At 47.1% G+C, this 13,246-nt stretch overlaps 1 protein-coding gene across 2 annotated transcripts in view; it reads left to right on the top strand.

Moving 5' to 3' along the window:
* Positions 1–960: 960 nt before the first annotated feature.
* The window catches only part of ATP8B1 (ATPase phospholipid transporting 8B1), a 112,251-nt gene continuing 99,965 nt past the window's right edge, over positions 961–13,246 (top strand). Inside the window, exon 1 of one of the 2 annotated variants that reach the window (XM_046671721.1) lies at positions 961–1,459. The gene's annotated coding sequence lies outside the window, so the exon portion shown is untranslated. The remainder of the gene's footprint in view (positions 1,460–13,246) is intronic. The other variant, XM_046671720.1, reaches the window with a different exon arrangement.

The raw sequence follows: 13,246 nt of genomic DNA on the forward strand, positions 1-13,246 counted from the left end.
CTCTCTGATCTGCAGGTAACTAGATATTTGTCTATGAGTCTTATCTCCCCTGCTACATTTTTTTTGTTTGTTTTTGAGGAAGACTAGCCCTGAGCTAACATCTGCTGTCAATCCTCTTTTCGCTGAGGAAGAGTGGCCCTCAGCTAACGTCCGTGCCCATCTTCCTCTACTTTATATGTGGGACACCTACCACAGCACGGCGTGCCAAGCGGTGTCATATCCGCACCCAGGATCCGAACTGACGATCGCCTAGCGGCTAAAGCAGAACGTGCGAACTTAACCGCTGCGCCACCGGCGGCCCCACCCCTACTACATTTTAAGCAAACTCTGATTCATCTTTGACTTTCTATCCCAGCGACTTGTCCATAGTAGGTGAGCAGTAAAATCATGCAGAAAGGAGAGTTATGGGCGTAATGAGTGTAACGTATATATTGCCACGGAGGCGCGATTCACATGCCCAAAAAACAGCCAATAATCAGGCACACGAGTCCAGAATGTCCAAGTATACCGCTCCATTCACACGCCGCACTTTGGCTCCTTTTGACCCCAAACCCGTAAAGCTGGGGGAGTTTGGTCTCAGCAGAAAGCCTGCTTGCTGCAATTACAGGAAGTTTCTCGAGGTCTTTCGGCGTCGTCTCTTTCCCCATCCTCCGCGCGGCGACCGGCGACGCGCATTCGGTGACCCGTCCCGGAACGTGACTTGGCATCGAGAGGGTACTGCTCCCCTTACTGAGGGAGCTCAGGTCCCAAGCGAGACGCGGCCCCGCCAGCTTTCTAGGCTGGCGCGGTCACCGACCCCCGGGCGGTGGCCAGGCCGGCCGAGGGCGGCGAGAAAGTGAGGCGGGGCTGGTGGGGCGGGGTGGGGAGCGGGGCCCCCAAGGAGGCGGGAGCGCGGGGGAGCCGAGAGCGGCCGCAGCTGCTGGGTCGCGGGCGGCGCTGGGCGGGGAACACGGCCGTCGTGCCCACCTGCCGCCGGGGCGCACGTGGGGCGCGGGGTTCGACCTGGACTGTGTCTGCCCGTCCTGGGGCTAGCTGTCCAGCCCCTCTCCGCCCCAGGGGAGGGACAAAGGGAGGGCGGACGGCGGGGCCCGCCCTCTCCCTTCAGCTCTACCGCGCGCAGCAGTCGTGGCTGCCGGTGGGAGACTGGAGGCACCACCCCGGAGCGGAGAAACCAGTTTGGCCGGTCCCGGGGAGCGGAGAGAAAAGGGCAGCCGCAGAGGAAGGGCGCGCGGGCGCGGGGCGGGGGAAGGCGGGGAGCCATTGGCGAGCCGCGAGAGCAGAGTAGCCGCCGCCAACTGGACACGCTGCCCCGGGCCCCGGGCCAGCCCCCGTGCGCCATGAAGCGCTAGAGCCGCGGCCAGGGCTGGGGCTGGGCTGGCGGCGGCGGCCAGGTGCGCAGCGAGAGTGCGGAGAGGCGCGCACCCGGCGGATGCCCCAGCCGGGGCCCGGCGAGCGACAGGTAAGGAGGTGCGCGGCGCCGGGGCCCCCGGCCCTCTTCCACGCCCCCCGTCCCGTAGGATCCCGCAAGTCCCCTGGCTGTACTAGGGCGCGCGGACTCCCGGGATGCGAGATGCTGTGGCAGCAGCTGGCCGCGTCCTTGGGCTCCTGAGCCCGCAGGACGGGTGGGATTTGGTTGGGGGTACCAGGAGCCTTCGTGGCCTCGGGGGTGGGGAGGTACCGCTGACCGGGCAGGTAGCGCTGTGGAGAGGTCCATGGGGTCTTCACCTGCCAGGGCGAGAGGCAACTCGCAGGAGGTGTTTGGGTTCTTCCCTCCTTTCCGCGCATATGTCCGGGGTTAAGCTCCGAGGGTCAAGCCTGGCAGGGCTTGTGCGTCCTTGGGAAGTGCAGCTGGCTTCCCAGCAGTATCTGCCGCCCCTCCGGAAGTCTCCCGTGACCAGGTTCTGCTGCGGTTCCCTTTGGGAGCCGATGTCAACATGTCCGAAAAAGACCTTAAGGCCAAATGTACCTGGCCGCTCCTGCAGGAAGGATGGAGGGTGAACTCGCCTCCACCGCGCCTGCTGCGGGAGCAGGTACCATCCAGACGTCTTCTGTGCGCTTTAATGCCTGTTGAGAAGTGAGGGGGAAGAGAGAGACTTTTTTCCCCCAGTGGTTGTAGGGTCGTATCCGCCAGCTCCCCTGGCACTGCTAAAGGCCATCTCCTTCCCTTCCCAGTTTGGTGCCCAGCGCTGTCACCTCGCTGTGTACTTCCGGAGGGGCAACTTATTGGGGGAGGGGTGTTGCAGAGAATGGCGAATATTTTACCCCCCCCCCCCAAGTCCTCACTTCTCCCCAAGTGAAAGAAAAGCTTGAATCGTCCGCCCAACTTCTGCGAGCGAGTGTGCGCCCAGCGGCGGGGAGGCTCAGAATGTAGATCCGTGACAGCTGTAGCGGGAGGACGAGGATGCTGGACGGGGGAGGGTGGTTGACTCGCGCTAGTAAGGGGAACGTGGGCCTCGTTTCCGCCCAGTGAGCCCTGGTCCACCCCACCCGACTCCTTCGGCCCGTCCGCGCCGAGCCTGCAGGGCTCCGAGACCTTGGGTAGCTCCGGACTCCGCCGAGTTCCCCACCCGGAAACTGCCCGCCCTGTTGGCCTGAGAAAAGATTCTGTCCCATCTGCCTGGTTGCATTGCCTTCAAATTTCTGCCTCCGCTCCTTGAGAATTGAGTGAGACAACACAGGCGAAGTGCTTGAGGATCACCGGGCACACAGTAGGTTCCGGACAAAGGTTAACTGTTTTGGGGAACAAAAACTAAAAATGATGTATGATGAAGTCTGCAGTGATAGTAAATACAAGCGCATATAGAGAGAGGAAACAACGCAAAACGTGAAGCAGAAGTTATAATTTTCTTCGTCTCAGGAGTACTTTTGTCTTAGACCTAAAACGCCATTCATTCTGGGCCTGTTGTTGAAGGCCTTATTCAAACCCATTATAAATGCATATACTGTGCAAAAGACGACGAATGGTTCTTAGCTGATTACTCTCTGGGGGAGAAGCCTGCCTGCCTGCAGTTACTCCTCTGAATTCTCTTAATAGTTTTCATTAGGTAGTGGAGGCTTTCTTGTTCTAATTTTAGGTAAGAAACCTTAACTGCTTTCTCAATTTGCCGTTTCCTACTGGCTGTGCTGCGTAACTTTCAGTGATTGTGTGTCTGTTTTTGAGAGGCAAGCAAGGCTAATGCGGCTTCATCCTAGTGAACACGAGTGCCATCTGTGTGGGAGTAGCTCTGGTCTCTTTCAGGCTTTCCATCTGGTTTTTTTTTTTTTTTTTTTTTTTTGTTAAAGATTTTATTTTTTCCTTTTTTTCCCCGAAGCCCCCCAGTACAGTTGTATATTCTTCGTTGTGGGTCTTTCTAGTTGTGGTATGTGGGACGCTGCCTCAGCGTGGTTTGATGAGTAGTGCCATGTCCGCGCCCAGGATTCGAACCGACGAAACACTGGGCCGCCTGCAGCGGAGCGCGCGAACTTAACCACTCAGCCACAGAGCCAGCCCCCTTGTTTGTTTTTTTTTAAAGATTTTATTTTTCCTTTTTCTCCCCAAAGCCCCCCCAGTACATAGTTGTATATTCTTCGCTGTGGGTCCTTCTAGTTGTGGCATGTGGGACGCTGCCTCAGCGTGGTTTGATGAGCAGTGCCATGTCCGCGCCCAGGATTCGAACCAACGAAACACTGGGCCGCCTGCAGCGGAGCGCGCGAACTTAACAACTCGGCCACGGGGCCAGCCCCTCCATCTGGTTTTTATTTTAAGAAAAATAATTAGTGATGGAACTAGGAGGATTTTTGTTGTTGTTTTTGATCGAAGCTTTAAAATAATGATTTGTTAAAGCAAATGACTAAACAAAACGGCAGGTTCAGCACTGGTTCCATGCTTCAACTGGATTTCCGTCTCTGGGACCTGAGCACCGATGGCGCTGACCCGATCTAACTGTAGAATGTTTCTATCCCTGTCTGTCTGTCTGCCTTCCTTTCTCTCCTTTTTCATTCTTTCCTTCCTTCTTTCTCTCCCTTCTAAGCAAGGGGTCGTGGAAAACGTATGGACTTAGATTCCCACACATTTCAGTTCTGTTACTGACTTTAAATTGTACTTACTTTTTACAACTTATTTTTATTATATTTACTTCCTTTTTAAATTGTATAAGCTTAGATGAATTTCTAAGTTTTCTGAACCTCAGTTTACTCATTTGTGGGGAAAAAAGATGTTGAGAGAATTAAGTGAGAGAAAGGTGAGTGAATGTGTTATTTTCTTATTTTTTTAATTAAACTGATTTTTAAAAAATTAGTATGATGCCCAGGTATTTGGTGTATTTTTGGTATTTTATTGCCTTATTAGTTTGAATGCCATTTTAGTTTTTCATAAACAACATTCATGGAATCCAGGTGATCCTTGTAACCTACTCTGGAGAGATTTTAATCTATTGGTTACCTTTGCCTTGTAGTTCCAGTCATTGTAAAAAAAAAAAACCTATGGTCTTGTGAATGCAGAGGAACTTGCTTTTTAGGTACTAGAACAAGTTTTATGGGGTCCATTCATGTCCCTGGCTCTACAGAGAAGAGCCTATACTTTCTTAAGCACTTAATTTTAGAATTTGCTTCTCTCTTTGCTTTTAGATTAGTCTCCTGGGAAGTTTTTCTTTGTGATATCTTTAGCTATCTTGTGAATTTCCAGGTCTGTTTGTTGGCATCATTCGAGGAGATTAATTGTATTCATGCCTGTAGGTGTTTTGTTACTTATTAAGATAAGTAAAAATTAATTTGCTGCCAGAACAGTTTTAATAACACAAAAAGGAGATAGCTTAGCCTTCTTTATTCTATTAATCAAATTACTCCTGAATTCCCATCCCTGTGCTCAGCTAAAAATAATACTTCAGTCTAAGATCTTTTGCAGTCCAGTGTCACTGAAGACCTTGCGTTATGGAAGAAGAGTCTAGAAGCATATATATGTGTGTATGCATGTATCTCTATCTATCTATCTATAACAGTCGTGTTTCTCATTTTTATTCTTAGAAAACAAACGAATTTTTATCATCTGATCATTTAGGAACACGTTAGTACTTTTCCTAGCACTTCGAAATGCATTCCACCTTTACATAAATTGTGGCCCAAACCGTGCACAATGGGAACTGCGTTTGATAACTGGTCCCAGTGAGCACCGATCCCAGAGGCAGCAATGACATAGAGGTTGGTAGCCTGAGCTTGGGAATCCTTTGACCCAGCTCAGAATCCAGCCGTCACCGCTTCCCAGTTGTATGACCTACGGCAAGTTACTCAATCCTTCCTGCTTGTTTCCTCATCTGTAAAACAGAATAATAATAATAATGCTACCTGCAAGGTTGTGTGAGGAGTTCCAAATGAGGGGATTTAGCTAAAAGGGTTTAGCCCAGAGCTCAATAAAAAGTAGTCATTAATATTACTGTTGTGGTGGTGTTGATATAGCGCCGTAAATATTTATTGCTCATCTAGCAGTTGCCTTTCTCCTAGACTGCGGAGCAAACCCTACTCTCTCTATGTGTTAGTATTTATTTAGCAAACATTGGTGCCTGTTTGCTCCAGGCCCTGGCAAGAAAGAGTCTCCTAGAGTAGGGGTGAGGTTCTGAACCTCCAAATCCACGGCTTGAGTCCTAGAGCCCAGGTGTTGTGGAGGTGGCACAGAGGACCAGGGTGCTCACTGACCTAGGGACATGTCCACTCAGTCACAGCCATGAGGGGCTCTGGCTGCTCTCATCTGGGTGCTCCCTGCTCCTGTGCAGTGGGGGCCCTTGGGACATACCGAGCTCTGCTGTGTCTTGTTTACCCCCACTTCCTGTCTGTCTTTCCTCTCCCTCAGCCTTCATACTCCTGTTTAAAAAAAATTACTCTTCCCTGTTCAAAGGTCAGGTGTTTCTGAACAGTGACTCTTCTTTAGAGGATCAATGCTCTCCACGTGGTTTCTTAGTTGTGGCGCCTGAGAAGCATCGCTAATGAGAGAGACTCTTGGTACCATCCCATTCATTCATTCATTTTTAAAATGGCTTGAGCATCTTCTCTAAGCACTACGCTGGGGATTACCTCCCTGCTTCATGGAAAGCCTGTGAGGGTCTCAGAGGGCCTGAGTTGCGGGATCTTTTTCTTCTTTGGTAAGAAAGTAGACCAGGCGCGTTCTCTCTCTTCCCACTCTGGACATTTCTCCTTCTCTGCATGGGGAGATGGTTGCCTTAGACTCTGGAGGATGGCCTAGGCCACTTCCAGCTCTGAAGCTCTGTGTTCATTATCAGTGTCCATGTCTAGTGAATTCGCATTTAATAAGGGAGAGCTGGGCCTGGAAGCTGTGCAGGGGCAGTGGTGGGAAGCTGGCTCTCAGTCTGGGGAAAAGGCACTGACTTCTGGGGCGGGGGTTGCAGGGGCGGAGGTCACCCTTGTTCCAGGGCAATCCTTGAGTAGCGATGACCGCCTCCCCACAGCATGACCAAGAAGCCTGGCACTTCTGCATCGAGTACATGTGTAGACGACCTTTGGCTGGTAGCTTTGGTCTTTATTTACAGGGCTGTCATTTATGGCTTTGTCTCTTTGCAGAGTGGCTTTTGTTCTACTAGAATTGAGGTTTGTTTGATTTAGAGCAGGCAGTGTTTGGAATCACTTTTCTAGCCTTTACTTGAGTTGAGGTGGAGTATCTTCATTGGAACTCCTCAGGCTCCGAGCATTATCCTCATACAGCCTCTGAGCATCCATTCTTGCTTGCGGAAGCTCCCATGGTTTGGATGCATTATTTAAAAAGTGTGATGTGACTTGTACGCAAATCTTTGCTTTGTCTTCTTGGGACGCAGTGAACTACTGAGACCGTTCTTTGAGATCTGATCCAGAAGAAGTGTTTACATTCTCTATAAGAAAACAGGGGTCGGCCCGGTGGCGCAGTGGTTAAGTGCTCACATTCCGTTTTGGCGGCCCGGGGTTCGCCGGTTCAGATCTGGTGTGCAGACATGGTACCGCTTGTCACGCCATGCTGTGGTAGGTGTCCCACATATATAAAGTGGAGGAAGATGGGCATGGATGTTAGCTCAGGGCCAGTCTTCCTCAGCGAAAAGAGTAGGATTGGCAGCAGTTAGCTCAGGGCTAATCTTCCTCAAAAAAAAAAGCCAAAAAAACCCCCAGATAACCATTTCACTTGGGTGGTTTAAATATTCACTCATGTGGGGAGATGGGTCCGATTTTGTATATTTCATGCTGGAAAATATTGGTCCTCTTGCCATGTTGGAAATAAATTTTGGGGCCTTAAGCTAGGCACTAGAAAATCTTATATAAGCCTCCAGAAGTTTTGATAAAACAAGGAAACTAAGTGCGTGGGGTTCATCAGACTGCAGAGATTATGAGAATTAAGTGAAAATCTGTACCTGGTTTTTGGTACTAGAATGACTTCGTGAGAAAAGGAGGTTTCTCATGATCTCACTTTAGTGCAGAAGCTTATTTCATGGGAGTTTTGTTTTAATTGCCATAAAATATTTATAAAATTTACCATTTTAGCCATTTTTAAGTGTGAGTTCAGTGGCATTAAGCACATTCATGATAACCTGCAACTGTCGCCATCATCCATCTCCAGAAATTTTTTAACAACCCATTCTGGAGCTCTGTACCCGTTAAACCCATCTCTCCCTCTTCATAGTCCCTGATAACCTCTATTCTGCTTTGTCTCTATGATTTTGGCGGTTCTAAGGTACCTCATGTCAGTGGAATAATACATATTCGTCCTTTTGTGACTGGCTTATTTCACTTGGCCTAATGTCCTCAAGGTTCATCCAAGTTGTAGCTTGTATCAGAATCTCATTCCTTTTCAAAGCTAAATAATATTCCATTGTCTGTACATGCCACATTTTGTTTATCCATTCATCCATCAACGGACACTTGGGTTGTGTCCACCTTTGGTTGTTGTGAATAATGCTGCTATGAACATGGACATCCGAATCTGTTTGTTCATGGGAGTTTTGAGCTCTTATTCTATTTTGTGAGATTTATCTTTCATAGAAAGTGGTTAAGATGGGCAGGGACATGTAGTAAACTACACTTTCCTCCAAAATAGCTTGGAGGTAAGAACTCAGGTTACGGAGGGGAGGATGGTCGCGTTGAAGACATGTAAAGGGCAGCCACATGCTTCTCCTTTTCACTTGCAGCTACTCTTACAAAGCTGGAGGTCCTTCGGCATTCCATCACCCAACTGGCCCACAGTGTGGCTGACACTGCTCTGTGCCAGGGAGGGTGTAAAAGCTAGGAGACCTAGCTCCATGATCTGGAGACTTCTGCAAACCACAGCCGCCTTCCAAGAATGACATTATGTGGTGGAGGAGGAAATGTTTAACTTTCCTCCAGAATTGACTTGGATTAAAAATAAAGAAAATTTTGTTGTTCTTGTTGGAGGGAGGGTTAAAATGTGATATTTAAATAGACTGTGATGATATTTAAAACTGATATTTCAGTGTTTGAAAAATTGAATACTTAAAAGTCAGATTGTTTTCTACCTCAGGGTAGAATCCATGGTTTTCAAAATAAACTTCACGGCCAAAAATCAGTTATAGACTGTAGAATGGTGGAATTATCAAATATTGCCCCTGTGTAATAATGTGCTTATTTGTGTGGCAGGATGAAAACCAGAAGCCTTGGGGGCCGACGCCGTGGCTGACTGGTTAAGTTGACACGCTCCACTTCCGTGGCCCAGGGTCTCACTGGTTCGGATCCTGGGCGCGGACATGGCACCACTCATCAGGCCATGCTGAGGTGGGGTCCCGCATGCCACAACTAGAAGGACCTACCTCTAAATATATACAACTGTGTACTCGGGGGATTTGGGGAGAAGAAGAAAAAATGGAAATAAAAAAAAAATCTTAAAACCCCCCCCCCAAACCAGAAGCTTTTCTATAATGATTAGATGTCAGTCTACTAGGTTAAAGACATCTTAATCTATATTTTCTAGAAAGCAATAGACTATCATATGAGTTTATGCTTATACTGTGCCCTGAAAATTAGCCAAAATAAGGATTTGTGTATTTAAAAAGCAAGATTTTTTTTTATGGAAAAAACAAAAGCTTCAAACTAACCTCAAATACCACCATTCTTGGGTATTATTCCTTCCTTCCCTATGCCAGTCACAGCCACAAAAAAGATATTGGGGCTAACATGGGTAATCTCTCAGAGTTTTGATACTTTATTTGTCTGGTTCAGCTTGATTAAGATTGTTTACAATTTTTTTTTCAGTCTTGAGCTTCCCCCTTTACATTGAGAAATAAGGTGAAAATTCTCCAAGGTCAATTTGAGAACCTCAGACTGTGTGAGTGGTGACGTAGGTAGCATCGAATGTGTCCTGGATCTTTGCAGTTGCTCAAACCAACACTCTTTTTAAAGCTGAAGAAAGTTTTCTCAGGCCCTGTATTCTTAGTTAACTATTGGTCTCATTTCTTGAGTTCTAGCTTGAATGGCCAAAGAAATAAACTCATGGCTTCTGCTAGGGAACTTCCTGTCTCCTCAGTCATTCCACAGAGTGGACTCTCTTCTTAGCCTTCAAAGGCTGAAACAAACAGAACCTCATCCATCCAGCCAGCCAGCCAACAGATACTTACGGAGCACATCCCGTGTGCCTGGCACTTTGCATCTGTCGGCGAATCAAGTAAATAAAGAGCCTGTCCTCAAGGAGCCCACATTCTAGAGAGAGGAGAGAGACAGTGTTTGGTAAAGATAATAAATAGGTAAATTTTATGGTATGTTTGAAGATGAGTGCTACAGGGGATAAAAAGAGGTGAGCAGGGTAAAGGAAATTGGGGTGGGGGGGCAAGGGAGCAAGATGCAATTGCGGAGTGGAGAAAGCGATGTTTGAGCAAAGACTCAGCAGGAAGAGGGTGAATCATGAAGATCTGGGGGAGGAATGTCCTAGGCAGAGGGGACATATGACTCGGTGCGGGTGCCTGGCTCATCTGATGCAGTCTGATGAGCAGGTAGTCGACTGTTTCTCAAACCTGTGAGTGGGGAGGGCAGGAGAGAGGGGGAGAAGATGAGAGCAGGTAAGAGGGGCCCCTCGTGCAGGGCTTCTTGGGCATGGAAGAACTTTGGCTTTGACTTTGTGGAAGATGGGTGGGGAGTTGGTGTATGACGTTACCATTGGAGAAGCGTGATCTGTGATCTGACTTGCCTTTCAAAAGGGTCATTCTGGCTCCTGTGTGGCGACCAGGCTTGGGGAGGGCTCCTAGGGAGGGAGACCAGTTAGGAGGGTAAACCAGGTGAGCCATGATGGAGGCTTGGCTCAGGGTGAGATGTCTGAGGGAGAGAAGGTTGTGGATATATTTTAAAGGTAGAGCCAACAGGATTTCCGGACAGATTGGATATGGGGTGTGGGAGAGAGAGGAGCCAAAGATAACTTTCTTGGCAGAGCCTGGGTTGCAAATGGAAATCTGAGTTTGAGAACTCAGAACTGTAAATTCAATGGGCTGTGTTCAGATCACGCATAATCAGTTATAAAGAGGCTCTTCAGAAATATGCATATTTGTATAAGGTTTTCGTTGATAGAACTTTGTTTATCATCAGAGCATGTCTTCCCACTTTGGCGGGGAGGGGAGGGGTGTCAGAAAGAGATGGTTTGGTGAAGGTGAGGGCTTTACTTGTATTGGAAGGAAGATGGTCTGTAATCCACAGGGTATGTGGGGCAAGGAGGCGTCTGCCGCGAGAGAAAACAGGCTGCTGCCCCAGGGCTGCTGCCAAGGGCCTGCTCGCTTCCCTCCTCCTTGCTGTGTGCTGCCTAACTGGGAAGGCAAGCTCTTCCCAACCCTCGAATAGAGGCGGCCCCCTCCATCTCCATACATATACGTTTTCTTTTTTTAAAACGGCTTTATTGAGATATAACTCATGTACGATACAATTCATCCTTTTAAAGTGTACAAGTCAGTGGTTTTTAGTATATTTACAGAGTTCTAAAACCATCACCACAATCTATTTTAGAATCTTTTCGTCACTCCAAAAGAGAAATCCTGTATCCTTAACTGTCACTTGTATTCCCCTCTCCCCCCAGCTCCTGGCAACCTCTAATCTACTTTCTGACTCTATGTATTTGCCTATCTGTACATTTTATATAAATGGAATCATACAACATATGTTCTTTCGTGATCCACTTGTTTTGCTTAGCATAATCATCCATGGTGTAGCGTTTATTAATACTTAATTTCCTTATATTGCTCAATATAAGTTACTTTTGCACGTGTTGCATTCTTGAAAAGAACATAGGAAATGGAAATGTGTATTAATCAAAAATAGATAGACTTACATGTTATAAAAGGAATTGCTTGTGTCCAGAGAGCTAAATATGTGTGTGGGTATATGTGTGCATTAGTTTGTTGTCTTTCACAGTTGAATGCAAAGTGTGTAGAATTTGTGAATGAATCTAAAGACTAGTGGCTTTGTGGTGGCCTAATGATTTTCTTTCATTCAATGATTCAACAATTATTTATTTATTTATTTTTTAAGGATTGGCACCTGAGCTAACAACTGTTGCCAATCTTTTTATTTTATTTTTTTCCTGCTTTTTCTCCCCAAATCCCCCCAGTACATAGTTGCACATTTTAGTTATGGGTTCTTCTATTTTGGCATGTGGGATGCCACCTCAACATGGCCTGATAAGCGGTGCCATATCCGTGCCCAGGATCCAAACCCGTGAAACCCTGGGCCGCCAAAGCGGAACGTGTGAACTTAACTACTCGGCCACAGGGCCGACCCCTCAACAATTATTTATTAAATACCCTCTAACTCCAGGCCCCGTGCCAGGTACTGGTGGTTAATACAGGGATGAACAAAAGACACAGTCCTCCCCCTTGTGGAGCTTACAGGATTGCTGGGGGTGGGGTGGCAGGAGTAGATAGTAAACAAAATATTGAATGAAAGAGATATGAAACAAACTGATATTAGAATTACAATCTATGATAAGTGTTTAAAGGAAAATAAGACATTACTAAGAGAATAATGAGGGCCTACTTTAAAATGGCCCCAGAGGAACCCAAATGGCCATTGATGGATGAATGGCTAAATAAAATGTGGTATATCTAGACAATGGAATATTATTCAGTCTTAAAAAGGAAGGAAATTCTGATCCATGTTACAACATGGATGAACGTTGAACGCATTATGTTAAGTGAAATAAGCCAGATACAAAAGGACGAATATTGTGTAATTCCATTTATATGAGGTATCTAGAGTGGTCAAGTTTACAGAAAGAAAGGAGAACAGTAGGTACTAGAAGCTGAGAGGCGGGGGAATGGGGAGTTATTGTTTAATGCGTACAGTTTCAGTTTGAGATGATGAAAAAGTTCTGGAGATGGATGGTGGTGATGGTTGTACAATAATGTGAATGTACGTAATATCACTGTACCCTTAAAAATGGTTAAAAGAGTAAGGGTTATATATATTTTACCACAATAGAAGAATCAGTGCAGGAGGGTCTCTTGGAGGAGATTATACTTAAGTTGGGACTTGAAGGATGAGAAGGCATCAGTCAAGGCTTCCCCTGGTCCAGCCAATGGGAACAGCATGTGCAAAGACCCTGTCATGAGAGCTTAGTGCTGTGTTCTAGGAACTGTGAGAAGGCCAGAATAGCTGGGGGGGAAGTGATGACGGGGCCAAGAAGCATGTGATGAGGTGGGCAGCAACCAAGCTGATAGAGAGGCATTAATGTAGTTTTAAGCAGAGTCACGTGATTTGATTTCTGATTTCATCTGATAACTCAGGTTACGATATGGAGAATGAGTTGGGGGGCAGAGGACCAGTTAGGAGGCTGCTGTAGGGTCGGTGAGAGAGATGAACGAGGCTTGGGTCAAGATGACAGGAGTGGAGATGAGAACTGGGGGGTAGGAGCTGCATTTTAGATGTGGAATCCTGATGTTGGTGATGGGTTAGATTTGAGAACTTCACAGAAGGGACGTGTCAGATGATTCTCAGATTTCTAACAGAAGTAACTAGAGATAATGGTGTCAGAGACAGAGGAGCAGACTGGAAGATTAAGAATTTGCTTTGGTCACGTTAAGTTCCAGTTGCTGGGACACCCAGGAGTGGCTAGAGGTCAAGCTTTGATAGATTCAGAAGTCTCGGCTGGACACGTGGAGCCTTGGGAAGTGGCACCGTCCAGTTGGTTTGAGGAACTCCACAGGGACATTGGGAAAGCTGATGAAACCAGTGCTTCCTATCCTTAAGGTCAGCCTTTTAATTCTAATTTTCGTGAAATCATACACTCAGCTATTTTTTGAGCAATAAAGCA

The sequence above is a fragment of the Equus quagga genome, chromosome 9 (assembly GCF_021613505.1).
Source record: "Equus quagga isolate Etosha38 chromosome 9, UCLA_HA_Equagga_1.0, whole genome shotgun sequence".
NCBI lineage: Eukaryota > Metazoa > Chordata > Mammalia > Perissodactyla > Equidae > Equus > Equus quagga.